Here is a 13,578-nt window from a genome sequence, read left to right as displayed (position 1 = left end):
AGAAATGTTAGCATCTCAAAAATGGTAAAGGTTTCATACTGCAGAAGAAGAAATTAATTTCTTACTTTTCTTGAATGAATTTAAATAAACTCTTTTACTTTTGCACGCCCTTGATGACCATCCCTCCTTGGAGCTCAAGACCAAGAACTCTGCTTCAGAATACAGGATGAGATGCAAAAAATGCCTGCTGAATTCAGGAGGCTGCTGGAGGTTGAAGAATAGGAGCAGAGAAGCACGGATGGCAGGAGGATTTGGAAAGCAAGAAAAGGCCAGAAGGGATTCCTGCAATGCCTACCCAGATCAGGGCATTGATCTTCTCTGGCCATCTGCAGCTCCAAAATCACAGCAGGCTCCATGGATGACCCTACACCAGTGGCTGCCTCCCTTCAAGGATGGGCCTTGTCAGGTCAGCTGCTTGTGGCTTTCCTGCAAAACTCTTCTGAGTCCTTTTCCAAATCCTTTTCCTTTTTCAAATCAGGCCCATGGCAGGGGGCTTGGACTAGATGATCTTTAAAGGTCCCTTCGAACCCAAACCATTCTGTGATTATGATTCTATGAACTAGCCACTATTTTTCCTCCAGCACTTTAACAGCATATTCCCAAGCACCTCGAGTTTTCCACAGCTCTGACAATTGTGGTGGCAAAAAATTCACTCTCATTCAGGCGCTATGCAACAAACACATGAGGCAAAATACGAACAGATCAATAGAGTTTCCTCTGATTTTATTTTAAACTTTGATTTCACAGTTCTCTTTTTTTCCAGATTAAATCTACCAGATTGTTAGGTAACATAAAAAACTCATTTTCTTCCTCTTGTGGTTGAAAGGTCTTAGTTTTCTGTTCTCAGGTTTCTCCCTATCTATATTTATGAGCTTAGTAAAGCTTTGTTTTGTTTAAGTCTTTTTTGCTGTCCACACTATTATAAAGAAATGACAAAACATAGCTATACCAAAAATATTTTACAAGCATAAGAAAACAGCAAGAAATTGACTCAGTACAATAAAGTGATATGCCATGGTCTCAGATGAGCAAGCAGAGATAGTTGCATTTAAATAGATACTCACTTGAGCAAATAAATCACCTCTTGCACAACACAATCCATAAAACTAACCAGGCACAAAAATATACCTTGCCATAACTAGCAGTCCTATAACTAACTAAATAAAATGAAAACAAGAAACCTTAGGTAGGTCAGCTACTTTGAGTGTAGAGAACAATCAGTATTTTAAAACAGACATAATGTGTCGCATAGGTAACATTTCTTAGTGATCTTGCATTCTTGGATCCAGGGACTCTCCAGCAATGAGGACACATCCCAGCTGTACTTCTGCAGTGTATGAGCTAGGAGCTGTATGCAGTTCCCAGCCCAGTTTCTGTAGTAGTCAAAGACACTGCAAACTTTCTAGTTAGAGAGATGAGTGGTCAGTCATGTGTAATTTCCAAATGGAAAACTGGCTGATTGTTCCGCCAGTTGTCCATTTCTTTTTGTTGGCTGTCTGTTTGCTGGAGTTGTGCAATTTCACTACTTCTTCTCACGCCTGCTAACAGTTTGCTAACTTCCTCACCTTGTCTTTGCCATACACTAAGCCCAGCAAAAAAAGTGATGGCATCCCTTGTGTGTGCATGCTCACTGCCTCTTTCAAGGAGCACCCATGTTCCAGTAACAGTCTCAGCACATCCTAGGAAGTTTATATTCTAGATGCCAGTTATTGTATCAGGCATACTTCTGAAGACAGCAACAGGTAGTTAAAAGTTCTCGATTACATGAAGGCAATTCTCTTGTTCAAGGGCTAGTGTATAAGAGGGATAGTGCAAGAGTCATCATATCTTACATGATTCTGTCACGCTTATCCAGGACAACCACAGAAGTACCTTCAAGGCATTTGAACATCTATTTGAATGACTGCTCCTGTGCATAGATACTTAAATCAGTCAGAGGATGTAGCTCCAGCAGATCTTTGCTCTGATCAGATAAGCAGATCCTTAGTAAAAAGGCTACCCGAGAAAGTCAGGAGGGAGGAAAAGTCTTAACGTCACACAACAATATATGTAAGTGTGGATTTAGATAATCTGAGCTAGACAGTTGAAAGATAACATATGATGGATATAAGAATGGTAGGTGCATATGAAGTGGTCATGGGCACAGAGCAGTGCTGACACCTTCTTGGTCTATAATGCCTTGTAAAAAACTTCTGTTAAGTCTGTGTCTAGAAAACAATGCAAATTAGAACAGCTTTTTTTTTTTTTTTTTTCTTTTCTCCCAAAACAACATTCATTTGCCTCAGTTAGTAAGCAGAGAGAAAGATTAAAACAATTAAGTTTTTTCACCTCAGTCTTCTCTAAATCTTGTCTTTTCCGGGAACAATGTGTTAAATTTGGCTCTACTAAGCAAACTGAGTTGCAGTCTGGAGGAGACAAAATACTTTTCTTCAGTCTCTGTTACCAGATATATCTATAGTCCATATTGCAGTGCAGAGTAGAAGCTACCTATAATTTCCGTAGACACAAGGTGGCTTTGGTACTAGGAACTGTTTAGCTTGACTTGGGGTCATTTACAGATAGAAACGAGGTAAAAATACCCACAGGCACTTCTGCATCATTTGATCTTGATTCTTCATAGCATCTGAGACAACTTTTAATGTGATGCACAGATACAGCAACTAACTGCCAGGGCATTTTGGCTGCTTTGCACCAATGTCCCTTGGAGAAACTGGTTGCCCTGCCGTGGCAGTAGCTATTAGCAGTCACACCCCTGGGTCCCAGGTTCTCGTTCCTCTCCCTCCTCACTGTCAAAAATAACCAAACCTTTTGTGAGCTTGGTGATTATCAAACAAGCGAATTCACTGTTCTTCTATGGGCACAGGATATTTTCCTAGATGGTATGTTATTGTTAATCATAATTTAATTGTACTAGAGGTCTTTTTGATTTAACTCCAGAAAGTCAAATGAAATAATAGACAACAGGTAATATGAACATTAATTAAAAAACTAATATCAGTTACTCTCATTCTCCACATCAGCAATATAATTTAAAAACATCATAAATTACTATAGACCCTCTGAGCATAGTAAGTGATCACGCGTGGTTCTCATTTATTCCCCTGATCAGGAGTGAGAGCCACATGGCAATAATTTATTATATTATTACTATTACTACCACTGATATTATTTATTTAAAAGTCTTGGGGGGGAAATACATTTTATTTTGAAATTATTAAAATTCACTATTACACTGAGATGTGAAGAAATCAAGCTTGTGGGTGTCGTTTTGGTTTTGGTTTGTTGGTTTTTTCCCCTGGTGTTCCAATTGTTCGGGTCTGGCAGTATAAATTATTCCTGAAAAAAAAGGTGTAACAGAGAAAGCAATAGCCTATAGGTGACTGAGACCAAAACATCCTGGTCTTAGATCATAAAGCCCTGGTCCTTGACTATATTCTAGTATTAATATAGAGGGATGACATTGTCCAGAAAACCAAGATAATTTCCCCCCATGTTTTCCTCTTCTATAATTTATGTGCACTTTCACTTTGAAACAACTTTTGTTTTTTTCAGAAGTCTCAACCTTATTTACAAGTCCAATACAGACTTCAAGTCATAAATGTTTGGGTTTTTTTTTATCTGATTAAATCAGCATCCAGAAAAACTGTATTTGACATTCCAGGCTGCTATTGATGGAAGATTTTTTTCACCTGCTATTGATCTGAGAAGCCAATGGATATGGATAAAGTCCTTGTGGTTTAAAAAAAAGTGTGGATTTTGGAAGATATGCTCTGTCACTTTAAGTATGTATAGTTTTGTTTCCATTTTCATCTAATGTCACTGAGTTTTATATAGGTTTTACTTCACTATCTGCTTTTCATCCAGGTATAACAGAGATAATGCTTAAATCACAGGGAGAACTGGCAGATAAATTGTTAGCAACGGCTACCCTTGCTGAAGTTAGATGCTGTCTTAACAATATCTGAAATTCAATATCCTGTTCTTTCATTATTCTTCCTTCACTCGTTTACCTATAAACCCATTATTATAACTAGCTAAGAAATGTAGCCAAATTGTTGCCAATCTTCTGACTTGTGAGCGCCTCCCTCCCAGTACTAATATTTAGCCCTTACCTAGCAAGACTACAAATTCATGGCCTAACTGGACATGGTTGAGTATTTTTAACTTTAAAAGCTCTAATTGGTAGGTTTTACTTCATTTCTTCCCATCTTTTGTATTTCCTCACTCACAGAAGCAGGAAAAGATCTTTAGTTTAAAAACAGAGATAAAGGTGTACATTTGTAAAGCTTTTTATTAACAGTATTTGTATGAATCCCTCCCATGTGGTGCTTTGAAGCTAGCCAATGAAGCTGGTCAATTTTATTTTAAATATCCCTACTGTTGAATTTCATGTCCATTTACTGTAGAAAAATGTTCTCTCCAACCGAGTTGAACAGAAGAGTGCTAATCTTTATTCATAAGGCAAATAAATTTGTTCAAAGCACACATCTGCTAAAGGCTGAAATGACTATGAATGAGATGAATTGTGACTTTGTTTAGATATCCAGTGACAATTATTTATGAAAAGAGGTACAAGCTTTTTGTTGTTCTATCCATTCTTTTGATCTTTGATGAAGTTTGTGATGTAGAAGCTGAAATACAAAACAAATGAAACCATACATGGGTGATTTTATAATAACGTCTGCCAACAAAAGAAATAAAGCAATAAAAATGTCCATTAAGCATTTTGGTATTTTCATTTAATTTCTACTTAGGCCATGTTTTGAAGCTTATGTTAATTCCCCTGCACAATGCAGTGAATAAAATAAAGAATTTAGACTTGATATTAATTCTCCTGAAAGAGCGATTACTTTAATACACTCATTTGTGATACCTTAAAATAGTTTTCTTTTACCTAAAACTGGTTTTACTATATGAATTTGGAGTTACATCTTTTGATGGTGGTTCCATGGTGTTTGAGCAATACTGGACTCTTTGTGCCTGTAGGTGTTTACAGTGGTGGTAACTGGCAAGGTGGATGCCAATGTGCTTAGCATAAAGACAAAGCAAAAAAGTACCCTGCAATTGTTTTAATTGCTGGCTCCTTAAAAAATCCATGCACAGCAGAGATTTGTAGTTTCTTGATGATTCCCCCCCCCATAAGGGGGACAAAAATACTTAGTATGGTCAAGGAACCCAAGATCTTGGTTATCAAATCAAGCATGAGAGTAGTCCTATAAAAAACATGACTCAGTTTTTCTCAGCAACAATAATGCTTACAAAGCATACAGCAGAATAAGCAAGTGTGTGATACCTGTGTACACCCTTTGCATTTTGTTCTTAGTTTGCAGCTAACCTGAAAGCAGAAAAGACTTGAATAAAGGATTGATATAAATAATCATAATTGCTATTAAGTTTCTGAGTGATATTTGCTCCTGTGGCAATGAATGATCCTCTCTGGCTCCCTCCTTATATAATTCCTCTCATCTGTGTTTGAAATCATCCCTTGTGATGCAGATTGAAAATTCATAACAGACTAAGGACAGCATCAACCTGTTTGAAGAGAAAAACCTCATATTTCATTAATGGGGCTAAATTCAAAATGTGCTGCTTCTTTTTTTTGGTTAATAAGAACTAATGGCCTCTCCCAAGAATGGATGTGGTCTGTCAATGTGCTTTTTAGAAGTATTTATTGTATTTCTTCAGGATTACAGAAACACTGGTCAGTCACAAAGGTTTCCACAGGCCCAGTAAGATTTGGGGCAAGGACATGATTCTCATGAAGGCACACGCTGACACAGGGATGCAGCTATGCCTTATTCTGTATTATCCTTCTATATTATCCTTCCTAGCTTATCATTTTACCAGCTACTACAGCATCTTTCTTCTAGGAAACGATGTCTTTATCTGTACTTGATCATAGCCACTTTTTCTGCAGGACTACAGATATTGTGAAGAAGAGGGTATGAATAAGAAGACTGTAGAAAAAGAAAAGATAGCCATTTATAGCTCAGCCTTTAAGCTGAAACCAAGGGAAACTAGATTTTTGTAGTCCTTCCTGGCTCTGATACAGACTTCCTATGTGTTGTTGAGAAAAACTATCATAATACCTATGCACAAGAGGGCTAATTAAGTCTGTCATTCCCTAACTTTTGAATGTTTGATTTTGCAACCTTAATGTTCTTTTAATGTCTTTGGTATGCAATATACATCTATACAGTTTCCATTTATTATTAAAAATTGATAAAGCACTAGCTTTTAATGACATGCATGCTTAACTATGCATCCTTAATGTTCTCGATATAATTTTTAAATGGGAATCTGCATTCAGTAGTGTCATTCTTTAATCACCTAATATAAACAAGGGTCCTCCCTTGTTTAATAAATTGCAAGAGTGGGTCATTAGACTCTAGAATATCTCTGACTGTAATTGCATTTTTTTGTCCTAGGTATCAGGAACCATAATCCTGACTGAATACCCAGTGTTATATATCAATTGCAGCTTATTGGCCTGGCAAAGTTGAGACTGCCTTGGTCAAAGAAGTGGTCACATATCTTGCTGTTCATTGCAGGAATAGATCTGTTAATGTGGTAACACCTGTGCACTGCCCTTGTGAAAGGAGATTTTAATTTTCCATGAATACAATCCGTAAAGTGCAGATGGTACCAAATAAAACATAATGAATTAGACTGATACCTTGATACTTGCAGGGTTAAAATATGGACAGACAAGCGATGAATAAGAATGAACACAACATAATGTTTTATGTGCTGTTCGAGGAGTATAAAATCTCCAGAGGTGCTCTGTTGCACAGCCATATGTTGTTTTCGCACTTAAGGCTTGTGAAAGTTTAAAAGATTAATAAGATTACTAATATTAAAGTCTAAGCCCAGAAAGTTCCCTAGAATCTTAAGAGAAAGAAACAACAGACAAATATGGGAAAAATATAAGCTGAGAGAAGGGGGACACACATCAAGCTTTGTGTTAGCTTTGAAAAGAATTTCATTATTTGTCAATAGACTGGACTTTTATCTGCACTAGATTTTTCAACTTTATATGCTTATATTACTTTGAGATATGTCTTACTGAGACTTACTAAATAGTGAAATGAGTTAAAGAAAAGGAACAGCCTGGGTAATTTTTCCTTTTCTGTAAAATTTGAAACAGTTAAAGGCACCATGAAGAGTTTTGACAATAAACAAATATTTTATAAGGTGAAGCAGCATCTCAGTTAAACAATTCTTGTCTTTGAGTCCCGCGTCATAGATCTAGGCTGTATATATTATATTCCTGGCTTCTTGGTTTAGAAGCACATTTTAGCAAAACCCACAAAATACATACACTTTTCTCCCTTAAAAAAATTGTAAAATACCTGAATGCCTGAATAAATTAATATATCCACACAAATGCTCCTATAAGTTTTAGTTGCATTCAGTATTACAATGCTAAGCTTTTTAAAGATTAAAATAATCATTGTGGGGGTGCTAGTATTCCATTCCCAGATAAACTAAGTTGCCAAGCTGCTTTTTCCTTGTCAAGCCTTTTTTTTTGTTTTGTTTTCAATGGAGGCATCTGGTTTTTTGGCCATTTCCCCAGGCTAAAACAGCAGCAAGTTGCCTCTGTGTCTGTCAGGTGGTAAAGCTGCAGATGGGCTGGTTTGTCCTTCTTGGACATCACCTTAAGAGTAACAACTTGAGTGCTCCCTTGCTTTGTGACACTGATTACTTTTCCCTACCCCCCTACTTTTCCATATGATTAATGAGAAACATGGGGAGATTATTTTGGGTTTTTAATTAGCCTCTAAAGGTGTTGTGTTCACAGGGGTCTAAAATGGTTTGATTTAAAGTGCCAGTTCCCCTCCCAACATTGTCTGAAAAATAGACTCCATGTTTAAAAGTTAGATCTCTCCATGTCTACTATATATTCTCTTCTCCAGCAAGACTTCTGATAGGAAACCTGTTTAATCGAGTGGTAAGAGGAAACATTTTGTACTGCCAATAATTGTACACTATATATAGACACGCACTACATATATAGTATACTGTTACTAGTAATACTAATGTTATCTCAGATAACTGAGATAACTGTATCATTCTAGGTAAGCAAACAAAAAACATTTTAGTAGCAAAAACTACTAGCCCCAATTCGGAAATCTACTCCGCATGGGCAAGCTACTGTGCTAAGGAAGTGGACTTTCACAGTGTCCTTCACAAAGGAGAAGCATGTTACTCACGTAGAAGAAAATGACAAGATTTGAGACCAAGACTGGGTTCTAAGTGGTAGCCATGGCCTCAACAGTTAAGTGCTAAACACATCTCAGCAGACCAAGTAGCTTGCAACAAATGAATTACCTGGAAGGTCAGCCTGTTTATATAAAACCTTTCATCACTGTAAGTAGATATGTTTGTTAAAATATCATGTATACTTATAACTTACGAAGGTTTGGGGTCATCTTATTAGTACAGACAAATTGATCTCTGTTGGTTTCTGAATTTTTGCCAGTTAAGCTTTATTGAGTCACTGACTGTGAAAGAACTAGAATAAAGATTAAAAGTTTCCTGTTTCAGTCACTTTCTTTAAATGAATATTTGTGGAATATATGAAATAAAATATATGTAATATACGCAATATGTGCAGTAAAAATAAATTCCTTAGAAACACAAATCAAGCATGAGTAGAGCTGAAGAAAATGGGTTGCATATTTGGCGAGATTTCATAAGTAAGTTCAGGTAGTTTTAATCAACATCACGTGAGTCACAATCATTTTTTACTTTTACATATATGGTACTTTTATTTTTGTAGTGATAGAAAGTGTGTATGTGTGTGTGTGAGGATTTATATAAATGTTTTCATTTAAACTGATATGGAGATTTAGTTGGATAATTGTTCAGGACAACAAGAAAAAAATAAATGTTGTTTCCACATAGTTTAGATGCCTGTGATTAAGTACTCTGAAATAAATAGAATTGGTCAAGATGTTTGAATCTTATATCTGACAAAATCTTTATCACTTTCAGCAGAAAGACTTTGAAAAATGTCTTAGTTTCTTTTGAAGCTAAATATGTGTGCATTTCTTCACACATCTACTATGATTTTTTTTTGTATAGAACAGAATGGACTGCTCACAGAGAAAAAATTACATCTTTATAGTACATATTATTAAAGCAAAAAGACATTATTAATCAATGTTGACAGGTGAGTAACACATTCAGGCATCCACTTTTTTTTTTTTTTACCGAAAAAATCACAGAAATTAATATCAGAAATACTACTACACTTGGTGTCATTTCCTACAAATGGCAACATCTTCTTCAGGTTTTATATAGCAAAATGAAGACTAAATTAATAACATTATTTTTATACAGAGTATAAATTATGTTATTTATACAAAATAAAGTATTAAAAAATTACAGAATACCTTCTCAGCTGCTCTAGATTAGTGTTTTGTTAATAAGATTGGATTCCTGACACTTAAATCTGTATTTTTACTTAGTAATCTATACAAGTTTTGTTTTCTGTTGTAATTCTCATTGAATAAGTAGTGTGGAGTTAAAATATTAGAAGCATTGCATTATTGATTGCATTTAGTATTGATGATACTAAATTCATGGAGACAAGCTGTTGGCATATTGAATGCTAGAGCTTTCATCCCTTGAGGAACCTGAGAATTTAGTTGACAGAAACTTCATGAAGGTCAACAAGGAGAAGGGCAAAGTTTTGTACCTGAGGTGGAACAAGAAGGCCTGTGCATCCACATGGACTGGAGACCACCCTGCTGAAGAGGCCTGAGGGCCTTGGTGGATTCCAAGGTGTCCATCATTGGAGGTTTTTATGGCTTTATGAGGCAAAATCATGACTGACTTAATCCATTATTGGCGATACTGCTTTGATCTAGAGCTTCGACTAAATGACGTTCAGAGGTCCCTTCCAAACATTACTGTAATCCTATGATCATTAAATTTTCAGGGGACAGGAGAAAGGGGGTGGAAGTAATCTCTAATCATACAGTTGATCTTCTTTTAGCAGAAGACAGCTAAGGAGTTTTTCATTCATCCTGAATGCAAGAGACAGTTTGAAGGTCCGTTAGAGTGCAATATTAGGAAACCTGGACAATTTCCATTGGTTATTTTGAATTTGTTCAAGTTACATAAAACTCTGAAGTTGCTTTAATTTAACATGGTATCAATATATTCTTAAAAGAGCATACTAGTTATGGCACTGTTGAACAGATGCAAGTTAATAAACTACTTCGATAAATCCCTTTTCAGACTATTGTAGTCTGTAGACTTTGCATTGTGGCAGTTTATTAACCTGCCATAAAGATCTAAGAAATAAAATTTCCCAACTTTGCTGCAAAAAGGCCACATATGCTACAACAATTTCTCAGTTAAGAGCTTTCTTAGTATCTGTGAATTATGCAACAAGAGAGAGAACTAAAAATCAGCATGCTTAAATAATATGTTTGTGTTTTATTTAACACTTAATATATTTGTTTCACTGTTTAGTAGCATATGAAGTTAAATATGGTGCTGCAGTCCAAAGATTGTACAGGGAAGAGTACTTTGGTTTATATTAGTTTGTTCAGGGGTATTAAAGACTCTAATCTGAATTCATAGAATCATTTAGGTTGGAAAAGACCTTTAAGATCAGTGAGTCCAACCGTAAACCTCACACTGCCAAGTCCACCATGAAACCATGTCCCTAAGCACCACATCTACATGGTTTTTAAACACCTCCAGGGATGGTGACTCAACCACTTCCCTGGGCAGCCTGTTCCAGTGCTTGAATAACCCTTTCAGTGAAGAAATTTTTCCTAATATCCAATCTAAACCTCCCCTGGCACAACTTGAGGCCATTTCCTCTCGTCCTATCACTAGTTACTTGGGAGAAGAGACCAACCCCCACCTCACTACAACCTCCTTTCAGGCAGTTGTAGAGAGCGATAAGGTCTCCCCTCAGCCTCCTTTTCTCCAGGCTAAACAACCCCAGTTCCCTCAGCTGCTCCTCATAAGACTTGTGCTCCAGGCCCCTCATCAGCTTGGTTGCCCTTCTCTAGACACGCTCCAGCACCTCAATGTCTGTCTTGTAGTGAGGGGCCAAAACTGAACACAGTACTCGAGGTGCGGCCTCACCAGTGCCAAATGCAGGGGACGATCACTTCCCTGCTCCTGCTGGCCACACTATTTCTGTTACAGGTCAGGATGTCATTGGTCTTCTTGGCCACCTTGGCACACTGCTGGCTCGTATTCAGCCGGCTGCCAACCAGCACCACCAGGTCCTTTTCTGCCAGGCAGCTTTCCAGCCACTCTTCCCCAAGCCTGTAGCGCTGCATGGGGTTGTTGTGACCCAAGTGCAGGACCTGGCACTTGGCCTTCTTGAACCTCATACAGTTGGCCTCAGCCCATCGATCCAGCCTGTCCAGATCCCTCTGTAGAGCCTTCCTACCCTCAAGCAGATCAATGCTTCTGCCCAGCTTCTGCAAGCTGACTGAGGGTACACCTGACCCCTCGTCCAGATCATTGATAAAGATATTAAACAAAACTGGCCCCAGTACTGAGCCCTGGGGAACACCAGTTGTGACCAGCTGCCAACTGGATTTAACTCCATTCACCACCACTCTTTGGGCTCGGCCATCCAGCCAGTTTTTACCCAGCAAAGAGTACGCCCGTCCAAGCCATGAGCAGCCACTTTCTCCAGGAGAATGCTGTGGGAAACGGTGTCAAAGGCTTTACTGAAGTCCAGGTAAACAACATCCACAGCCTCTCCCTCATCCACTAAGTGGATCGCCCTGTCATAGAAGGAGATCAGGTTAGTCAAGCGGGACCTGCCTTTCATGAACCCATGCTGGCTGGGCCTGAGCACCTGGTTGTCCTCTATGTGCTGTGTGATAGGATGATCTGCTCCATAATGTTCCCCTGGCACCAAGGTCAGACTGACAGGCCTCTAGTTCCCTGCATCCTCCTCCTAGCCCTTCTTGTAGATGGGTGTCACATTTGCTAACTTCCAGTCAACTGGGACCTCCCCAGTTAGCCAGGACTGCTGATAAATGATGGAAAGTGGCTTGGTGAGCACTTCCACCAGCTCTCTCGGTACCTTTGGGTGGATCCCCTCTGGCCGCATAGATTTGTGTGTGTCTAAGTGGTGTAGCAGGTCGCTAACCATTTCCCCTTGGATTATGGGGGCTTCATTCTGCTCCGCTTCCCTGCCTTCCAGCTCTTGTTTTGCTGTTTCAAGGTCTCTGTTAAAAACACCTGTATCCCTGTATCATTGCTTGGTTTTTAAAAGTGCTGCAATGCGGAGAAAGAGACATATGTGCAATAAACTGAATTTTAAATTTCCATCAGTTTTGTGGCAAGGCAGACTAATTTTACACTATTAACTTTCAATCATTACATCTTTCAATTGAATCACAGATACACCAGCAGTGTTAAAATGTCTTTGGGGATATTAACTTTATACAGTATATGAACCTTACTGCTAATTCTGTCTTAATACCAAGTAACTAAAGATATGGCTTCTGACATTGTGTGTTCATCTAAATGTTCTGTTCTAAAAAAGATACAAAGAGTGCTCTGATAAAGGGAAATACTGATTGGTCAAATCCAAAGAACATTGCTGGGATTTATATTGGTTGCAGGCTTGAATTAAGTTTTTATTTAATGTATGTCTTTCTTGAAAATGTATCTATCTTTTACTCTGCCTCCTTAAATAACTGGAATAATGTAAGGAACTTGTCTTCATAGCTGAAGCCTATTAGAAATTTTTCTTTACTGTAAAAAGTCTCCTATCTGCTAGAAATATTTCAAATAGGACTGAGGTTGTAAAAACAAGGATTATTTCTCTTTCCAACTTCTGAATTGAACTCTTATTGTTACCCACACCTCCTTTCTGTAACAGTGAAGAAGACTCAGACAAGTATCTCATGATGCCAAGTTGTCCAACAGTGAAACGTCTCTTTCCAATGTTGCAGAACTGATGGAGAACGTAAGGAGGATTTCTTCTTTTTTTTTTTTTTTTTTGAACTGACCTTACTTACAAGTCTTAATACTGCATTAAACTGATTAGCTCATGCTGTTACTGACAACTTTATTCCTAGAGTTGTTTAGCTCTCCAGCATATCACATAGTCATATTTATTAAGTAAACTGTGTCTAAACCCAAATGTTATTCAAATAGCCAAGGCCTAGATTCCTATCCTTTCTTTATGGTGCTTGCTAATGAAATTACTTACTGAAGGGTGATTGGACATTGCGTATGTGTAACTTGTCTGTTTTTTCTGTGATCCACACTCTTTTGCAGTGATTTTTTTAATAAAAAAACTGCTAATAGGGGAGAAAGGTGACTAAGCCAGATGGATTCTGATCATCCCTCTTTGCTGGCTGCTATACAAGTCTTATTTGCAGCTGTCCTTCCTCCTGCTGCCTTGTCCTTGAATGCTGATGGCTGGAGGTAGCCAACAGGCCACTTAAATCACTTCATCTTCCCTTTTTCTTAGTGAGAGATTGAACTAGGTAGTTCACAGGTCCTTCAGAAGTAGGCTCGCATGAAGAGAAGTTTGTGGTACTTTTTCTTCTTTCTGGCTTCTTCCTTTCAAACTGA

The sequence above is a fragment of the Aquila chrysaetos genome, chromosome 4 (assembly GCF_900496995.4).
Source record: "Aquila chrysaetos chrysaetos chromosome 4, bAquChr1.4, whole genome shotgun sequence".
In the NCBI taxonomy this organism is placed as follows: Eukaryota; Metazoa; Chordata; class Aves; order Accipitriformes; family Accipitridae; genus Aquila; species Aquila chrysaetos.
The sequence above is the reverse complement of the archived record's forward strand: the minus strand, read 5'-3'. Positions refer to the sequence as shown.